This window comes from Rhinoderma darwinii, chromosome 10, assembly GCF_050947455.1.
Source record: "Rhinoderma darwinii isolate aRhiDar2 chromosome 10, aRhiDar2.hap1, whole genome shotgun sequence".
NCBI classification, from domain to species: Eukaryota; Metazoa; Chordata; class Amphibia; order Anura; family Rhinodermatidae; genus Rhinoderma; species Rhinoderma darwinii.
The window spans coordinates 74,734,364-74,755,854 of NC_134696.1; the positions used below are offsets into that span (position 1 = coordinate 74,734,364).

The following is a 21,491-nucleotide window of genomic DNA, read 5'->3' on the forward strand; positions in this document are numbered from 1 at the left end:
AAAACCAGAAACGACCTTCTAATACAAAAACAAGCACACCCGAGTTCAGAACCAAACAAACCCACCTTGGTCTTGGGCCAAAGCAATCAATTCAATGACATCAAAAAGATTGTTACCAAACGCATTCCAATGCTAATGGAGGATGATGCGTTAGCGGACATATTAAAAGAAGGTTACAGAGTCGTGGCACGCAAAGCCCCCTCACTCAGTAGTTCCCTTTCCCCTTCATTTTTCAGTTCCAATGTACCTAAATCAACCTGGCTAGAACACAAGGGGTTCTATAAATGTGGCCAAAAACCTTGTAAGGTCTGCCAATATGCAACCCCAACCAAAGTATTTCTAAATTCCACGAATACCAATACATTTACTATCAGAAATTACATAAACTGTAACTCAGACTCGGTAATATATACCATAGAATGCATAGAATGCAATATTAAATACATCGGATGTACCAACCGGAAACTAAAAACCAGAATTCTTGAACATCTAGGATATATCCGTAACCCAAACATACTCAACATATCAAATGCGGCGAAGCATTTTGTTCATCAACACAATCGATCAACCAACAGCTTTAGATGCTATGCTATTGAAAAAATTCACACACCCAAAAGAGGAGGGGACATCAAATATAAGACCCACACCAGAGAGGCCTTCTGGATATACAGGCTTCAAACACGAGTACCCAATGGTCTCAATTTAAGGAAAGACTTGATGTTCCATTATTGAGTAAACAATAAACGTCAATTACAAAACACTTTAAATTAAGTAATTCTAGAATAAATAGCCACAACTAAACAGACATTAGGCTCGATATTATCATAATGCCCTACCAAAGGCCCACAGATACATATTTATAGATCAAAATCATATGTAATACACGGAACTTCAAACTTCCAGACTTTATTTTTGCTTACACATTAACACTTACATTTTTTCTAGGTCTCTAGTGGTTGTGGGAATTGATGTCCCTATAAAATATTATGAATAATTGATATTGTCTTCGTACACAGATCAAATTTCAACAAATTAAAAAACATATTTTTCAAGCATATTCAATAAACTCGATAGTACACTATATACTCCTGTTTCTCAATACTAGTATCTGCCAGATCCCCACAATTCCCGGCAATTCAACTAGCCGATATATTTCCATAATATAATAAATAATACATCAAGCAACATACCTTTACAAATCGAAACTGTCATTGAAAATAGTCTGAATCACAACAGACTAATTTACATGTTCTTTGAGCATGTATAACAAATTTAATGGTCCAGTGTAGACTCCTGCCTTTTAATATCATTACCAGTTAGGCTTTCAAAACTCCCGACAATTTAATCAGCCGGTATATACACCGAAAACAAAGAACAACACAGTAAGTAAATCATATCGAAGTAATATATATATTTAAAAAAAATTTGGTTGTTTAATTTTTTAATGGATGAGGGACTTGACATCACTGCAAGGATTATCATTAAAATTTGACATTGTCATCGATCATAGACTGAAATACTACACATTAAAAAACAATATTTTTTCAAGCATATTTAACAAACTTGATAGTGCACTATAGATTTTTGTTTTTCAATAATAACATCTGCTAGATTTTTATAATCCCCGACAATTCAATTAGCTGTTCTATTTACAGAATACAACGAATACTACATTTAGGTTATATATCATTATAAATTGACACTGTCATTGATCATAGCCTGAATCTTGATACACTATAACACATGTTCTTCATATATATATTACAAATTTGATAGTTCACTGTAGACCCCTGCCCTTCAATACCAGCACTAGTCAGGTTCTCACAATTCCCGACAATTCAAACAATCGTTACATTCATTGGAAACAATGAATTACATAATAAGTAAAATATATCCAAGCAACAAAAAACCTTTCGGATTTAAACTATGTTACATTATACAGAGTCTGTACATGCACAGTAATACTCACCCAGTTTCTCAGTCCGAGGTATAGAAAGATCCCCTTTCATAAATTCTCTCCTTCCGTCTTTGTCCAATGCTATCATCTTTTATCTTATATTTTTTATTCCTATATACCATATATTCTCAGCCAGTCTTTTCTTTTATTCAATCAATCCCACAGGGAACAGCCCGCAACAACAAAGCATATAACATTGCTTGCATTTTTCCTATACATATTGTAAATACATTTATATCCCACAGACAGTTACGATCTTCATAAGTTTATGGTGTTATACCTTACAAGTTATTCGAGATTTGAAACTTTTTTGATACAATTTACTTATGTATTACCAGCGTATTTCTGTCCAACAGGAAGCGATTTGCGTTCCAGGCTGTATTAGGGAGTTCCCTATTTCTTGACCCGCAATTAACTGTTACTAAAAATAGACTGGCTATAAAACCCTAGACTGAATAAGTGACTCAGCAGAAGCCATGACTAAGGACGCTGCATGCGTCAGAAACGCGTAGGCACCGCTCACACTGCCATAAATCCTACTATTCACTTGAGAATATCTATTTGTAATGCTACCTGTTTTTATATTAATTTTCATTAAAACTTGGAAATAGTTTCCGATTTTAAACAAACCTCAAGGACACAGCGCTGGATCCATTTGTTTTTTACTTGGCCAATTTAGCTTGTATGAGAGCTGTGTAGACAGCAGAGATCAGCCCCCGGGGGCCCTGTGATCTAAAAACACCAATCAGAGGGAATCGTGAGAATTCGTGATCTGACCTAGGGTATTGACTTTCGAGAGCATGCCGCAGCTGTAGATATCGATAGAAACCTTCCCTAGGAATTTGGAAGTCCTCTTGCATTTGTGTAAAGGATTTAAACACGTTATCAACATACACATCCCCAATTCTACGCACCTCAAAGCCACACCAGAAAGGGGGGGCTTGCCCTTCCATTAGATGAGGAAGAAGGGGGTTATCCCACAGTGGCATATCCACCTGTATATCTGCATATGCATAAATTGTTATCCATTTAATGAAAGTCGGGCCAAAACCAAACCTCTGTAATGTTTCAAACAAATATGCCCACTCAACGGAATCGAAGGCCTTGGCCGCATCAAGAGATGCCATTGCCCAGTCCTCCTTCAGTGCCTCACCTTTTTGATTCAAAATTTGAACCTTGCGTATATTGTCAGAAGTGGACATCCCAGGCATGAAGCCCGCCTGGTCCGGGTGGATGATTTGTAATATCATCTTATTCAATCTATTTGCTAGTACCTTTGCAAGTAGCTTGTAATCTAGATTCAATAATGAAATAGGACGGTAAGAACTACATTCACTAGGGTCTTTGTCAGGCTTTAGTAACACTACAATCGTGGCATCATAGAAACTGTCCGGAAGTTTACCCTCCCTCAGAGCGTGAGAATACATAGAGCATAGTGGGGAAATGAGCTGGTCAGAATAACGAAGGTATACCTCCAGTAGAACCCCGTCCGGGCCCGATGCCTTACCCTTCGACATATCCCTCAATGCCTGTGTAACCTCGTCTTCTGTAATGTCAAGTTCTAGCATGTCCCTGCCTACCACATCCAACTGCGGAAAGTTCAAATCTTCCAAATATGATATACACTCGGACCACTCATACGTAGACTGGGAGGAGTATAAGTCCCTATAGAATCCCTATAGAATCGAGTGAAGCGAGCAGCTATGCTGGGAGTATCAGTCAAGTCACGTCCCTGACCATCCTTAATCTTTAGTATTGCTGAGCTCTGAGAGCTGTGGTGAATTAAATGAGCCAGCAATTTGCTAGATTGGCTACCCAGTTCAAAGTAGTTTTGCCGAGCAAAAAATAGTTTCCTATCAGCTTTTTCTTGTAGCAATAATAAGTATCTGCGGCCCACCGTCAGCCATGCATGCTTATTAGCCTCCGAGGGGTTCTCTATGTACTCGCCCTCCAGCGTTTTACATTGATGCGCCAGCTGACCCTCTTCCTTTGCCGCCTCACGTTTTATGTAGGATATTGTAGATCGCAAGCACCCTCTCAGATAGGCCTTTAGGGTATCCCATAAAATATTTAAATTATCGCACAAGCTATTTGTGTCTTGGAAAACCTCTAATTGATCCGGTATGCGATCTTGCGGCCCTATCAGGGTGAGCCAGAATGGGTGAATTTTCCAGTTACCAGTTCTCACAGGCCCTGGGTGGTTGAATCGCGCCACCACCGGAGAGTGGTCCGACATCCCCCTAGCTTCATAAGAGATATCTGTTACCATAGGAACCATTAGGGCGTTCCCAAAGATGTAATCTATACGGGACAGGGAGTTTCTACCGAGAGAGTGACATGAGTATACCTTTGCATTCGGGTGCCTGCACCTGAATATATCTATCCAACCCATTTCTTGAAACAGCAAGCTCAACGATGTCGGAACCACCGGTACAGCACCAGAGTCCACTTCCCCCCTGAATCTATCACATCTGGGATCCAAGACCATATTGAGGTCCCCATACCCAATAGCGTTGCCTGCGGATATGCGGCAGCAAATGCGGCGGTTTCATGTAAAATCTGTGCATTCGCCGGGGGAGGAACATATAGACCCAGTAATACAAATGGTATAGTGTCGATGTAAGCATGTATAAACACATATCTACCTTCCTTATCCACTTTAAGTTTGACCACTTCCCACCTTAGAGACTTATGAACTAATACAGAGACCCCCCGGGAATAGGACGTATGAAAGGAGTGCGAAGACCATTGGATCCAAGGTCTCCGCAATAATCTCATTTTTTCTGGGACTAAATGTGTCTCTTGCAGACATATTATAGAGGGATTGAATTTACGGATACATGCAAAAATGGCTGCCTTCTTCCGCGGGGTGCCCAACCCCCATACGTTCCAAGACATGATCGGTATGGATGCCATTAGTGGACCTGGAAACTAAATCTACATCGGAGGGAAGTTGTCTCCCGGCTCCTGCATAATACTAATCTATGTTCTCTAGTGACATTTTCACACCCCGTTGTATTATATGATCTCTTAGACATTTGCATTCATAAATTAGTATAATTCCGCCTAGATACGGCATTGAAAACATGAACGACAGAACTAACATATAAACAGTGAACTGTATCGGCAATGCGAGATGACACATAGGCCATTGCCGAAACATGCCCTCCTCGTGGCACTAAAGAGTAGCGGGGAAGGCCCCGTGCTATTAGGCATTATTAAAGTATCCTTCCCTATCTGCAGCCCCAAACACCACATTGCATCATAAGCCCTTTCCAAAAACTCACAAATGAGAGCTATAAATCAAACATCAGTATAAGCTATACATCTGTAATATTCGACCACCAAGTGCTTTCCGGGCAGATACCAGGAACACTCCTGTGTTCTCTCGACTGAGGCCCATTCTTCACATCTACCGAATCACTCCTTCCCAATACAGGATAAGTACCTCAAGCAGAATAAGAGCGGATTGGCAGTCCCGGCAGTCCATCCAAAATAAATGGGGCGGATGAGAATAATCCTTTTCGAGGCTTCCAGAACTATCAATCCACCGGATAAATCTTCCAAACTGGGTTCACCGTAACAGTGGTATCCATCCTTAAACACAGGAGACCAATCGGAATCTTTAGCCTGCATCAGGCGCATGAGGAACTCCAACGATAACTTTAAATTCCGGCACTTTCCATCCTCACCATCCAGAGGATTCACACGTGGCGGGGTGATCTCTTCCCTCTCACCCAGTCGTTGGCCTCCACCGGAGAGTTAAAAAAGATAGAACGGTCGTTATCCACTACCCGCAGCCTTGCAGGATATGCCATGGAGTATGGGATATTGAGATCCCTCAGCCGCCTTTTCACAGCCATGAACGTAGCTCTACGCTTCTGTAGATCAGCCAAGAAATCGGGGAATATGGAGATGGCGACGCCATTATACGTAATTCCTTGTAGTCGGCGGGCGTGACGTAGGATCATGTCCCTGTCTTTACAATTAAGCAAACGGGCCAGCATCGGCCTCGGCGGGGCCCCAGGCGGAGGTGGTCTTGCCGGCATCCTGTGTGCCCTTTCCACTGCAAAGGCCTGCGAGTAAGGTGCATCTGGCAGTATCTCTTTCAGCCATTTAGATATAAATTCACCCGGATCTTGGCCCTCCGACTTCTCAGGCATGCCTATTATCCGAATATTATTTCGGCGCAACCTATTTTCCAGGTCGTCATTTTTCTGTTTTAATAGCTCAGTCATGGATTCCAGGTCAGAAATAGCACGTGGCATGGCTGCCATCCTGTCTTCCACCCCGACACTCTATCTTCCACATGTGTCACTCGTTCTCTCAAGGCCTGCATATCTTGCCTGATAAGGCCTATATCGATTTTCACCTCCTCCATCTTACCGGTCAGCGAGGTCTTGCATGCTGATATGGCTGCCAGGAGTTTATTCATCACCTCCGACGGAGTAGGTTCCGGCTCCGTCTCCTCCACCACCACTGAAGAGGAGGCCGTCCCTCCAGGCGTCTCACTGCCCTTTGTACGCTGCTGCAGAGAAGCACGGCCGCCATCTTGGGTTTCTCCCCGGGCATAGCTCTGCAACTTTTCAGTGGCCGTTTGGCCTCTCTTGGGGCCCATAACTCTGCTCTTACCACCCGACTGCTGCCTGGATCTCGGGGACGTAATGGTGAAGGTAAGGAACGATCAGGATAGTAACAGGATCAGTATAGCACGGGACCACAGCGGAGCTCTCAGGTCATGCGACTGCTCCACTTGTGCGCCAAGCCACGCCCCCCCGTGGTTCCGTTTTTAATGGACGATTTTGGCCCGTTTTGCATCCGTTTTTTCTCCTGTCCGTTTTAAAAACGGATAAATTTAATTTGTACATTTTCTGCCACATGTTTACCACTGTAGATAATGCCACACCACTCCTGTAGATAATGCCACACCCTGCCCTCTGTAGATACTGCCACAGCCCCCCTTGTAAATAATGCCACACACTCCCTCTGTAGATAATGCCACACATTGCCCTCTGTAGATAATGCCACACACTGCTCCATGAAGATAATGCCACACACTGCCCTCTGTAGATAATGCCACACACTGCCCTCTGTAGATAATGCCACACACTGCCCTCTGTAGATACTGCCTCAGCCATGCTGTAGATAATACCACACAGCCCCCCTTGTAGGTAATGGCACACAGCCCCCTTGTAGGTAATGCCATACAGCTCCCTGTAGGCAATGCCACACAGCCCCCTGTAGGTAATGCCACACAACCCCCTGTAGGTAGTGCTACACAGCACCATTGTACATAGCCACCCTCATAGATGGCACCCCCCATAGATGGCACCCTCCCTACCTTAATGTAGGTGCCCGCTCCTGAAGTCCCTGACTTCACTGTCCATATATGGACAGTGAAGTTAGGGACTTCTCATGGATCGGAATCACTGGCCACAGCGCCTGGGATTCCGCTTCAGAATTCCAGGACGTCACTGTCCATATATGGATAGTGAAGTTAGGAACTTCTCCTGGAGCAGAATCACCGGCCACAGTACCAGGGATTCCGCTTCAACAGTAGAGGACCGCTCCTGAAGTCCCTGTTGCCACTGTCCATATATGGACAGTGAAGTCAGGGACTTCTCCTGGAGCGGAATCACCGGCCACAGCGCCGGGGATTCTGCTTCAAGAGTAGAGAACCACTCCAAAAGTCCCTGATGCCACTGTCCATATATGGGCAGTAAAGTCGTCAGGGACTTCTCCTGGAGCGGAATCCCCAGCCATAGCTATGGCCAAAGCTTTGGCCGGGGATTAGGGATTCAGCTCCTACAGGGAGCAACAAAATACCCTCCTCCTCCTCACATGCACTTCACACTGTGAGGAGGAGAAAAGAGCGTGCGTGCGGTAGAATGCCATCACTCGCATCACATCCGAGTGACAGCCGTGCTTTACACGGCCCCATAGACTTCTATGGGAGCCGTACGGCCAGGAGAACGGCCCAAAATAGGCCATGCTCCATTTTTTGATGCCCCAGTTTCAGGGCCGCCATCAGGAATTTCAGGGCCCCATACAGCTAAATCTTCTGAGCCCCCCTTTTACTGCTCGCGGGAAAAAGACGCTGACGCCTCCCATTGAAATCAATGGGAGGCATTTTCGGGCCGTTTTTGACGAGTTTTACGACGCGGTTTCCAAGTCAAAAAACTCGTCAAGATACTCCGTGTGAACATAGCCTTACATGTATAAATTCCCTGCGAGTGATGCAGCACCCCAGCCTACTGTATAATGACATTCTGCAGCTTTCTGTCTTCCTGCTTCAGTTCCTCATGATTTTCAAGATCTCTGCCTGCTGTCTGTGAATGAGAACATTAAAACCAGTCCTGGCTTATTACTTTCACAGCTGATGGTCTTGTTACAATGTATCAGTGTAGATAAGAGCCATCTGCCTGGAGTCCAGCACAGGAGAGGGGTTTGTGCTGTTGCTGCGTTTAGCTCACAGATGATTGACTGATACATTGTAACAAACTTTCTTATATACAACTTTAACGCCATACAGCCCCCTCTGTAGAGAACTCCATACAGCCCCCTCTGTAGAGAACTCCATACAGCCCCCTTGTAGAGAACGCCATACAGCCCCCTCTGTAGATAACGCCATACAGCCCCTCTGTAGAGAACTCCATACTACCCCCTCTGTAGAGAACTCCATACAGCCCCCTCTGTAGAGAACTCCATACAGCCCCCCTTGTAGAGAACGCCATACAGCCCCCTCTGTAGAGAACTCCATACAACCCCCCTTGTAGAGAACACCATACAGCCCCCTCTGTAGATAACGCCATACAGCCCCCTCTGTAGATAACGCCATACAGCCCCCTCTGTAGATATCTACAAAGGGGGCTGTATGGTGTTATCTACAGGGGTTCTGTATGGCGTTCTCTACAAGGGGGTCTGTATGGCATTCTCTACAAGGGGGTCTGTATGGCGTTCTCTACAGTGGGGGCTGTATGGCGTTCTCTACAAGGGGGTCTGTATGGCAATTTCTACAGAGGGGGCTGTATGGAGTTCTCTACAGAGGGGGCTGTATGGAGTTCTCTACAGGGGGGGCTGTATGGTGTTCTCTACGGGGGCGGGGGGGGGGGTATATGGTGTTATCTACAGGGGGGCTGTATAGCGTTATCTACAGGGGGGCTGTATAGCGTTAACCACAGGGGCGCGGTATAGCGTTACATACAGGGGAGGCTGCATAGCGTTACCTACAGTGGGGGCTGTATGGCGTTATCTACAGGGGGGACTCTGTATGGCGTTCTCTACAGTGGGGGCGGTATGGCGGTATGGCGGTCTGACTTACAGTGTGTCCTACAAAAGACATGTATCCCCTATCCACAGGATAGGGGATACATGTGTGATCGCTGGCAGCGATAGGAAGAACGGGGGACCAAAGGTAACCTGAAGTTCTCCATGACTAACCTCTGACTTCCGGCGTCTGCGCAGCTCAATAAAAATGAAAGGAGTGCTGGTCAGGCATGCGCATAAGCGCGACCGGCACTCCATTCATTTCTACGGAGCTGCTGACACTGACCCCAGAAGTCCGAGGTTTGTGATGGAGAACTTCAGGGGACTTTCAGTCCCCCGTTCTCCCTATCAATGCCAACGATCACACATGTATCCCCTGTCCTGTGGATAGGGGATACATGTCTTTTTGTCTTTTGTTTAATGGCAGAGTGGGGAGATACCTCCCTGCTCTGCCATAGTGTTCAGTGGCGTCGCGCTGTAGCAGCCATAGCGGCTGCTAGCGGAGCCTCCGGCCATGGTGGGGGCCCGTGACGGCGGGCAACACGGGCCCCCTCATGCCGCGGGCCACTGGCCAGGCCCCTTACAGAAGTACCCCTAATACCCCCCTGATGGCGGCCCTGCCCAGTTTACCAGGCCATAAAAAAAAATCGGCCGTGTAAATAGCCCCATTTGGGGTCTATTGTTCCTACTACGGCCGTCCGAGAATCCCTGTCATGTGAATAGGGCCTAAGAGGCAATATTTGTGGTGATAGAATAGTATTAGTGTACGTAAGGCAAATTTTTCTGAAAACACAGCAAAATTTCCTTAAGTATTTAAATAATAATAAAGATAGGGATTTTAGATCTTTTTTTTACACACACACACATATATATATATATATATATATATATATATATATGTATGTATATATATATATATATATATATATATATATATATATATATATATATAAAAATAGAAATCTTGCAGCACTCCAAATTGAAAAAAAAGTGGTGTATTCAGCCAACAACCAGCGACGTTTCTGTCCAACAATAGGACCTTTCTCTAGCATGAGAGAGGTCCTATTGTTGGACAGAAACGTCGCTGGTTGTTGGCTGAATAAACCACTTTTTTTCACAATTTGGAGTGCTGCAAGATTTCCATTTTTGTATGTTGCTTTGTCCTTGGATCTGGACGACTTGCTTGCAACCTGTGCATTTGTTTCCAGTGAGTGCTGCTGCTTTCTGCTGTTATATATCTACAGTGAAGGAAATAAGTATTTGATCCCTTGCTGATTTTGTAAGTTTGCCCACTGTCAAAGACATGAACAGTCTAGATTTTTTAGGCTAGGTTAATTTTACCAGTGAGAGATAGATTATATAAAAAAAAAAAAAGAAAATCACATTGTCAAAATTATATATATTTATTTGCATTGTGCACAGAGAAATAAGTATTTGATCCCTTTGGCAAACAAGACTTAATACTTGGTGGCAAAACCCTTGTTGGCAAGCACAGCAGTCAGACGTTTTTGGTAGTTGATGATGAGGTTTGCACACATGTTAGATGGAATTTTGGCCCACTCCTCTTTGCAGATCATCTGTAAATCATTAAGATTTCGAGGCTGCCGCTTGGCAACTCGGATCTTCAGCTCCCTCCATAAGTTTTCGATGGGATTAAGGTCTGGAGACTGGCTAGGCCACTCCATGACCTTAATGTGCTTCTTTTTGAGCCACTCCTTTGTTGCCTTGGCTGTATGTTTCGGGTCATTGTCGTGCTGGAAGACCCAGCCACGAGCCATTTTTAATGTCCTGGTGGAGGGAAGGAGGTTGTCACTAAGGATTTGACGGTACTTGGCTCCATCCATTCTCCCATTGATGCGGTGAAGTAGTCCTGTGCCCTTATCAGAGAAACACCCCCAAAACATAATATTTCCACCTCCATGCTTGACAGTGGGGACGGTGTTCTTTGGGTCATAGGCAGCATTTCTCTTCCTCCAAACACGGCGAGTTGAGTTAATGCCAAAGAGCTCAATTTTAGTCTCATCTGACCACAGCACCTTCTCCCAATCACTCTCAGAATCATCCAGATGTTCATTTGCAAACTTCAGACGGGCCTGTACATGTGCCTTCTTGAGCAGGGGGACCTTGCGGGCACTGCAGGATGTTAATCCATTACGGCGTAATGTGTTACCAATGGTTTTCTTGGTGACTGTGGTCCCAGCTGCCTTGAGATCATTAACAAGTTCCCCCCGTGTAGTTTTCGGCTGAGCTCTCACCTTCCTCAGGATCAAGGATACCCCACGAGGTGAGATTTTGATTGGAGCCCCAGATCGATGTCGATTGACAGTCATTTTGTATGTCTTCCATTTTCTTACTATTGCACCAACAGTTGTCTCCTTCTCACCCAGCGTCTTACTTATGGTTTTGTAGCCCATTCCAGCCTTGTGCAGGTCTATGATCTTGTCCCTAACATCCTTGGAAAGCTCTTTGGTCTTGCCCATGTTGTAGAGGTTAGAGTCAGACTGATTAATTGAGTCTGTGGACAGGAGTCTTTTATACAGGTGACCATTTAAGACAGCTGTCTTTATTGCAGGCACCAAGTTGATTTGGAGCGTGTAACTGGTCTGGAGGAGGCTGAACTCTTAATGGTTGGTAGGGGATCAAATACTTATTTCTCTGTGCACAATGCAAATAAATATATATAATTTTGACTATGTGATTTTCTTTTTTTTTTTTATGTATAATCTATCTCTCACTGGTAAAATTAACCTAGCCTAAAAATTCTAGACTGTTCATATCTTTGACAGTGGGCAAACTTACAAAATCAGCAAGGGATCAAATACTTATTTCCTTCACTGTATATCTACAGGGGGACTATATCTACAGGGGGACTATATCTACAGGGGGTGGGCTATATACAGGGGGACTATATCTACAGGGGGGCTATATCTACAGGGGTGGGCTATATACAGGGGGACTATATCTACAGGGGGGCTATATCTACAGGGGGTGGGCTATATACAGGGGGACTATATCTACAGGGGGTGGGCTATAAAATAACCTATAAAATTAACCTAGCCTAAAAATTCTAGACTGTTCATGTCTTTGACAGTGGGCAAACTTACAAAATCAGCAAGGGATCAAATACTTATTTCCTTCACTGTGTATATATATATATATATATATATATATATATATATATATATATATATATATATATATATATGTATATATGTATATATATATATATATATATATGTATATATATATATATATGTATATATATATATATATACATATATATATATATATATATATATATATATATATATGTACATATAAGATCTCTTACATACCAATGTAATGAAACAATCTCTTCTCCTGCATCATTTTATTTCCTTGAATTATTAGCATTATATTTTTTATAGTACTATTTAATGCATATTCATTATATGCAGCCTGCACTTTTAGCATTCAAATACTTAGCAAATATGCTGCTTGCTTGTAAAGGTGTACTATGTCTTTAAGAAGGGCTTTGTAGAAGCGCAGCCTCTATGCTGCCTGCCAGATGATGGATCTGCATCAGGACCAACCTATAGAGTATAAATCTGAGGTCTGAAGATCAGCATCAACAAGAACAATCAGCGGGACACCTCTGAATTTCCTTTAATAAATATGGGCGGGCAAATGGTTATGCAAGGTTATTGCTTCAAGATGCTTTCTCCTTTCTATTTTGTGTCTAAATCCTTCCCTTCCCCCTAATTCCCACGGGGTGGATGCAAACTCAAACTGCAGCTGAAGGAGAAAGATACAGGGGACTTGCTGACCTCCCCCAAATCTCAAGGTGAGACCCTTTTTTATTGATATAAGTCATTCTTGTTTGTGCCTGTTTGTGATCTGCATAGTGGGAAATTGTCAGGGCTGCTGCTGTGGTATATAGAAGAGGAGAGTGGGGATTGTGATCATTAAGAGTGCAGGGTCTCAGTTAAGGTGATGTTGGATGTATGAAGAACATGGCCTGAGTATAAGCAGAATCTGGTGCTTTTTATTTCTGTCATGCAGAAAATACATGGGTGGGACCTGGGGGAGGTGTTCATTTAGAAAAAGCCAAGAAGCAAACGCTGGAGATGGAGATGTGTTGTAATTGAATGCAGAACCATACAGAAGAAACACCCAAAATACGGAATTGTGTGCACTATGAGACATGGAAAATAATATATTAGGAAATGTAAATACACATCATGATAAAAAAACAACTAATGATTCCAGTAACATAATATTTACTGAACAAATAGAATTGTTGACAAATCAGTTTCTATCTATTTAGACTTCAAACTCTGATTTATATTTTACATGTAATTATTTATCATTTGTATTTCTTTTGTTATTTTACATTCTGTTTTATGTATTTATGTATTTTATTATATTTAAATGTGGGATGCAGAAGGTTTTCTTCTGGTAAATCATTATATTTTTATAATATTTCTATCTTATTTGAGAAATATGATTTTTTTTTGTTATTTAATATGGCCATATACATTAATGAAACAAAATTGGTTGCCCAGTATATGATTGATTCTGCTGATGTCTTCAAACACCTGAGCCAGAGATACATTTCACTTACAATTACTGTAATGCTGGGACAGGAAGTTACAAAGCAGTAATTGAAGTATATTAAGCATCTCTGATATTTGTGGCCCAATTTATTACCACTACAAATATTTACGGCGATGCACAGTCAATAATCGCCAGATGTAACATAACATCGTACATGTGATCAGTCCAGATCTGGGTGATAGAGACCTTTCTTATGTAGAAGATCTATTGATACAGGCAACTTCCAATACCGACCCCTGGAGATCTTTAAGACGAGAGGAAACCAACCTCTTCGAGGCTAGTATGGAATAATCATGATCGCTGTAGCACAATCCTCTATTAACTTTTTCAGTACTCTCGGAATTAAGGGAACTGGGCGAAACACATAGACCAGGAGATGTTTCCACAAAATACAGAGGTCATTCCAGAGCTTCCGAGTGACCCTCCCTGGAGAGAGAACTGAACCTGGACTTTGGCATTGTGGACTGATGCCATCACATCTATTCCTGGACTTCCGAATCTGCAGGTGATCTGATGAAAGACCTGCGTATTCAGGCTCCATTCCCCCAGGTTGAGAAGATTGCGGCTGAGCCAATCTGCCTGGAGATTCGGATGCCCCTTTATATGGACCGCTGCTAACTCTGCTAGATTTTTTTCCGTCCAATCCATAATCTTTTTGCATTCTTGGATTAGAGATGGTCTCCTTGTCCCCCCCTACTTGTTCAGATAAAATACTGAGACTATGTTCTCTGATTGCACAACCACTCTGTGGTGATGGAGAAACGCCTCAAAGTGGTGCAGACCTAAGAAAATGGTCCAAAGCTCCTTCATGTTTGACGACAACTGTGCATCCTCCCATAGCCATAATAGTAAAGCAGATAGGAGCAGCACAAGTGCAGATTACCAAATAAATGGTCGGTGCTAAGCTTCAAATGATAGGAGTGACTTCTCCCCATATGATGTACAACAAAAAGACAAGAGCATGGAAGCAGCACTCCAGTGCTGCTTCCATGCTCCCATAGCCATAGATGTTGAACCCACCCGTGACCTAGTTGTACTCCCCAACACCGTTTTGAGGCATCAGTAGTCAGAACTAATTGGGTAAGGGACTGAGTGACCTCCCACTGCTGAGACGATTCAGGGTTTGCCACCAGTGGAGATCCGATTTGGTTGCCTAGGAGAGGTGAATCCAGTGGTCTAAACTTCTTGGAGATTTGTTCCATTGGTACAGAATCTCCAACTGCAAGCTTCTGAAGTTCGACCTGACCCATGGTGAGCAGGAAATAGATGTGAGGTGAGCAGGCCTAGGACACTCATTGCTGCTCCGATCTGAACTCTGCGAGCTGTATTCAACCATTTGAATTTTTTTTATTATGTTACATAGTTTGTACGTTTGAAAAAAGAAACATGTCTATCAAGTCCAACCAAGGGATGGGAAAAGGGAAGGGAAAAATTTCTACACATAGGAGCAAATATTTTTTTGTTCTAGGAAATTATCTAAGCCTTTTTTAAAGCCATCTACTGTCCCTGCTGTGATCAGCTCCTGTGGTAGACTATTCCATAGATTCACAGTTCTCACAGTAAAGAAGGCTTGTCGCCTCTACAGCTTGAACTTTTTTTCTCTCCAGATGGACGGAATGCCCCCTTGTTTTTTGAGGGGGTTTTACATGGAACAGGATTTCACCATATTTTTTGTATGTGCCATTAATATATTTATATAAATTAATCATGTCCCCCCTTAATCGTCTTTTTTCAAGGCTAAATAGGTTTAATTCTTTTATCCTTCCTCATAACTTAGATTCTCCGTGCCCCTTATTAGCTTCGTTGCTCTTCTTTGTATTTTTTCCAACTCCAGGGCATCCTTTCTATGAACTGGAGCCTGGAACTGAGCTGCATATTCTAGATGAGGCCTCACTAATACTTTGTAAAGTGGTAATATTATATCCCTGTCCCACGAGTACATGCCTCTTTTAATACATGACAATATCTTGCTGGCCTTTGAAGCAGCTTATTGACATTACATGCTGTTATTTAGTTTATGATTTTCATGTACACCCAGATCCTTCTCAACAAGTGACTCCCCCAGTATAGCTCCCCCTAGGACATATAATGCATGCATGTTGTTCGTACCCAGATGTATAACTTTACATTTATCTACATTAAACTTAATTTGCCAAGTGAATGCCCAAACACTTAGTGTGTTCAAATCAGCTTGCAATTTAAGAACATCTTTCATAGACTGAACAATACTACATAGCTTGGTGTCACCTGCAAAAATCGAAATAGTGCTGTTAATCCCATCCTCTATATCATTAATAAATAAGTTGAATAATAGTGGTTCCAGCACGGAACACTGGGGTACACAACTTATAACCAGGGACCATTTAGAGAGGGAATAATTTACCACAACTCTCTGGATACGGTCCTTTAGCCAATTACAAACTATACTTTCTAAACCTATAGTCCTTAATTAACCCATTAGACGTCTATGAGGGACAGTGTCAAATGCCTTTGCAAAGTCCAAAAACACTATATCCACAGCGGCCCATCTGCCTAGGCTTCTGCTCACCTCTTCATATAAACAAAACAGGTTGGTTTGACAAATTCTGTCCTTAGTAAAACCCTGCTGGCTGTCACTTATGATACTATTTTTTGTCACATAATCCTTTATATAGTCCCTCAATAGCCCCTCAAACATTTTCCCCAAGATGGATGTTAAATTTACTAGTCTATAATTACCCGGGGAAGACCTAGAGCCCTTTTTGAAAATAGGCACCACATTTGCTCTGCGCCAGTTCCTTGGCACTACACCAGTCACTAGAGAATCTCTAAATATTATGAAGAGGGGGACAGAAGTACTTGAACTAAGCTCTTTAAGAACTCTAGGGTGTAACCCATCTGGTTCCGGGGGGCCTTGTGCACATTTATTTTATTTAACTTAGCTTGTACCATATCCACATTCAGCCAATTCAGTATATCAACTGATATATTAACCACACTGGCTACATCAGCTGCTCCTTCTTCTGTTGTATATACCGAGCTAAAGAATCCATTTAGTAACTCTGCCTTCTCTTGATCCCCTGTGACCAACTCCCCATTACCACTATTTAGGGGTTCTACATGTTCAGACATTGGCTTTTTTGCATTTACATACATGAATAACTTTTGGGGATTTGTTTTACTATCATTGGCCACCTGTCTTTCATTTTGTATTTTTGCTAATTTTATTACATTTTTACAGATTTTTTTAAGCTCTTTAAAATTAACAAAGGCTACAGCTGTACCCTCAGATTTGTATTTTCCAAATGCCCTTTTTTTTGTCATATATTGCCCTTTTTACAGAAGGTGTAAGCCATGTGGGGTTTAATTTTAGTCGTTTATACTTGTTACCTATAGGAATAAATTGTGCACTATAATTACCCAAAGTAAATTTTAAAATCACTCATTTATCATTTGTACCATTATTTGACATTAGTTCTTCCCAGTCTATATCTTGAACTGCAGCCCTCATCCTGGGGAAATTGGCCTTCTTAAAATTAAGTGTTTTTGCCCTCCCAGCCTGTGTTTGTTTTTTATAGTATAGGTAAAATATAATTATATTGTGATCACTGTTACATGTTGATAATTCTCTGAGGGAAAGGATAAGAGACATATGAACTGTATTTATCACAGCCCCCAAAAAGGGGCAGCACTGAGTGGGAATCAATCTGGATTTTTTTGTTGTTCACCAAAAACCCCAGATTGGTTAGAGTTTTGAGTGTTACATTCAGATGATTTAGGAGCTGTTCCCTTGAGGAGGCTCTGAGGAAACAGTCGTCCAGATATGGAACCAGACATACCCTTTTTAGTCTGAGGAATGCCGCAATTACTACTACAATTTTTGTAAACACTATCGGTGAGGATAAGATGCCAAATGGTAGGCATGTGAACTGTAGATGTTTGACTGAGGATCCTAGATGAACTGCTACCGTGAGAAATTTCTGGTGGCCCCGGATGATAGGCACATGAAGGTAGTCATCTTTCAGATCGATTGTTACCATCCAATGTTGAGGCTGTAAGAGAGAAATTACTGACCTCACTGACTCCATCTTGAATTTGGTCCTTCTTATAAACTTGTTCAAGAAAGTAAGATCTATTACTAGCCTCCAACCTTGATCTTGTTTGGGGACAGCAAAGACTCTTGAATAGACTCCGCACCGTCCCTGGTGATATGGAACCTCCTCTAGAGCCCCCTTGTCCACAAAATCCGGAAGCAGCTGTACTATTATTGGATTGTCTGTAAAATTTAGAAAAAAATTGTTTGGGGGAAAAGACTCTAACTCCAGTGAGTACCGTCTTTCTTTCGTGGATAGTACCCATGCGTCTGACTTGACCGCATGCCAATTGATGTAAAACATTTTCAGACGAGCACCCACTGGAGGAAGAGACATGGCGTCATTGGTTATTTTGTCTGGACTCCTCTTGGCGTTTTTTAACAAAAGAGGAGGCAGATGTTTGGCCTTTTTTCTGGGTGAATCTACGATTCAATTTTGAGTTCGAATAAGATCTCTTAAATTTTGGTGACCTTCTGGGTTGACCATGAAAACTACGGAGTCTTCCGTAATTAGACTGGGGAGAGATTTAAGAATGCTATCTAGATTTGGGCCAAACAAACTGGTAGGATGAAAAGTAATGGACAAAAATTATGTTTAGAGGGCACATCACCCATTCTCCATTCCTTCAACCATAACAACCCTCTGGCTGCTGTAGTCAGTGCAATATTCTTAACATTATGGTGTCTAAGGGAATATCTGACAAAAATTCAGCCGCTAACTTCATTTTGGGAAGTAATTGTAGCAATTCATTCCTAGAAGTACCCTCTTGTAAGCCTTTGGACAGATCACTTAGCCAAATCATTAAGGCCCTCGCTACAGGGATTGAGGATAATGAAGCTTTACATACATCTGCAGAGGAGGAGTAAGCTCTTTTGAGTAGTGAGTGTGCCTTTCTATCCATAAGTTCCCTAAGAAGGGAGGACTCATCTGAGAGGAAAAAGGCTATTTTAGATAGATGGGCTGCGGCCAAATCCACTTTAGGGGGGGTTCATTAAGTGATCCGTATAAGATGAATCCAATCTATACAGAGACTTGAACCTATGCCCCATATCAATTTTTTTTTTCTGGCTTTTGCCAGTCTAATTTGAAAAAAATCTTTCAGCAGTTCATGCTCAGGAGAATATTTCCCTTGTTTTTTTGGAAAGTGGAACAACTGCTGTTATTTTTAATGTTCCCCTTTCAAACCTTCTGATTCTACAGATTCTTTAACAGCACTGATGAGAGATGAAATGTTGTCCTTCCTGAATAAATAATAATCATCAGGAGTCCCTAGATCAGAGTCGGATTTGGATCCCACCTCGCCTTCAGAACAAGACTGGGAGGACTGATCTATTAAAGATAAATCTTCAACAGCGGTTCTTTTCCTACATTTAGTAGGAATGCTACATTCCCCTTTAACCGACAAGGTGGCTTTTAAACCAGCCAAATAACTTTTTAGCCTGTTGCTGCACTGCAAGGACATCGTCCTAATGATCATCCTGCTCATCATCATTTTCCAGTACATCCCTCATGACAGCACTACAGGAGTTTGCCCTATTGACCTCTGTAGGGACAGGAAGACAGAGAGGTTAAAAGGCCCCTCCCACCACCCCTTGCCAGTGTTCTTCCTGTCCCCACAGGGTCAGGAGCAGAGAGACGTCGCTCCTGTATCACGGCAGGAAAAAGAAACTCGGGCAGGGGGAAAGATTGGGGGGTCTGTGCACTCCCCCTTCTCTTCCCCCTAAAGCCCAGGCTAACACCCCTCGAACGAGGGGTCCCTTAGCTCCCACCCTGAGACACCTACCGGAGGAATCCTAGGCAGGGTTCGGGTAGTGTGTGGGGGCTGGGGATTCCCAAGCAGGCTCCGGCCTGGCCGCGGACCAGGCGGGGACCGGCAGCTCCATAAACTTGGACGCACCGGCAGGGATCCTCGCTGCGCCGCATAGCAAGCCTCAGTCGCTGGCTATGGCGACTGCACTCCAAAGGAAAACATGCTGGAGACGAATAGCCGACCGGAAATGACGTCGGGCTACTTCCGGTCCGCGGCCATCTTGGAAGGCGGGAATTTCAAAACGCCCGCATTTAAAGGGACACGCACAGGTATGTAGTTAGAGCTGATATTTCTAACTTGGATTATTTTTGTGGATTGCATATTGCATTGCCTGTTACCTGTCGCGGTATGGAACTTCCTCGTCCTGATGGAACTCCAGATATGTCCCAGGGTCACGTGAGTCTCACCCTTGGGGTAAGGGTTATGACCCCTTATGTATGCACACCATACTTTACCTACCTTCTGTTTTCTCTAGGATAAAGATTCCTCTCAGAGACAAACTGATAAAAAGAAGGTTAAAAGATGTGCGACCTGTGCAAAAAAATTGCCAGAGTCTCATAGGAAACAATTGTGTCAGGATTGTATTGCAAAAATACTAAAAGAGGAACAACCAACGTTCATGTCTGAACTTAGGGCTATGATTCGTGAAGAAGTGGGTCAGTCAGTAGCCTCCCTCGCCCCTCCTCAAGAAACTCCCTCCCACTCCCGGGCAAAAAGACCACGGATGGAAGTGGATCAAAAATATTGTCCTCCCTCTCAGGGGTCTGACTCGGAGCAGGAGTGTTATTACCTATCGGAGGGTGAGTTAGAAGAAGGAGAGGAACTCTTGCCTTCAACTTCTTCCACTCAAGAGAAATTTTTTTTCTTCTCTTCCGAGATGTCCGATACTTTAATTCAAGCAATACGGGAAACCATGGACATACCCGAAGAAGACCAACCACATACCATCCAGGATGAGATGTTTGGAGGTCTAACGGAAAAGAAAACAAAGGTTTTTCCGGTAAACGAAAATCTCAAAAGAATGGTGACAACTGAATGGGAAGATTCAGAAAAAAGGCTCTTCATTTCAAGAGATTTTAAAAACAGACTTCTCTTTGATCCAGAAGACACTAAACCTTGGGATGAGATCCCAAAAGTAGATATCCCAGTAGCCAGGGTTGCTAAAAAAAACGCAATCCCATTTGAAGATTCCTCGCAGTTGAGGGACGCCATGGACCGAAAGGCAGACGGGCTACTGAAAAGAGCGTGGGAATCTTCCTCTGCTTTGATCTCGACTAATATCGCGGCCACATCAGTAGCAAGAGCAATCTTTATATGGTTAAACCAGCTGGAGTCCCATTTGATGATGAAGACATCACGACAAGATCTATTAGAATCTCTACCTTTACTAAAAATGGCAACCGGATTCTTGGTAGACGCTTCAGCGGAATCTATTAGATTTGCTGCCAGGAATGGGGCTCTGTCAAATGCTGCTAGAAGAGCATTATGGCTCAAAATGTGGTCAGGAGATACGAAGTCCAAGAACAAATTGTGTTCTATCCCGTTTACAGGGTCTCTAATGTTCGGTCCTCTCCTCGATAACATGCTGGAGAGTGCAGCAGATAAGAAAAAGGGGTTTCCTGAAGAGAAACCAAAAAAACCCCCTCAGTTTGGAAGATTTCGCCAATAGAGGGATCCTACCTTACAGAACTACAGCGGGAAAGGGAAGTCCGGTCGCTGGAGTTACCCCAAAGGGAAAAGGGGTCGAGGATATCTCCTTAACCCAAATAATTCATTCCAGCCCTCAAAG

The 21,491-nt window shown here is 43.0% G+C and overlaps 1 protein-coding gene across 1 annotated transcript in view; it reads left to right on the plus strand.

Moving 5' to 3' along the window:
* Nucleotides 1-12,959: 12,959 nt before the first annotated feature.
* Nucleotides 12,960-21,491, plus strand: part of ABCG4 (ATP binding cassette subfamily G member 4) — a 365,340-nt gene continuing 356,808 nt past the window's right edge. Inside the window, exon 1 of the mRNA XM_075840823.1 lies at nucleotides 12,960-13,046. The gene's annotated coding sequence lies outside the window, so the exon portion shown is untranslated. The remainder of the gene's footprint in view (nucleotides 13,047-21,491) is intronic.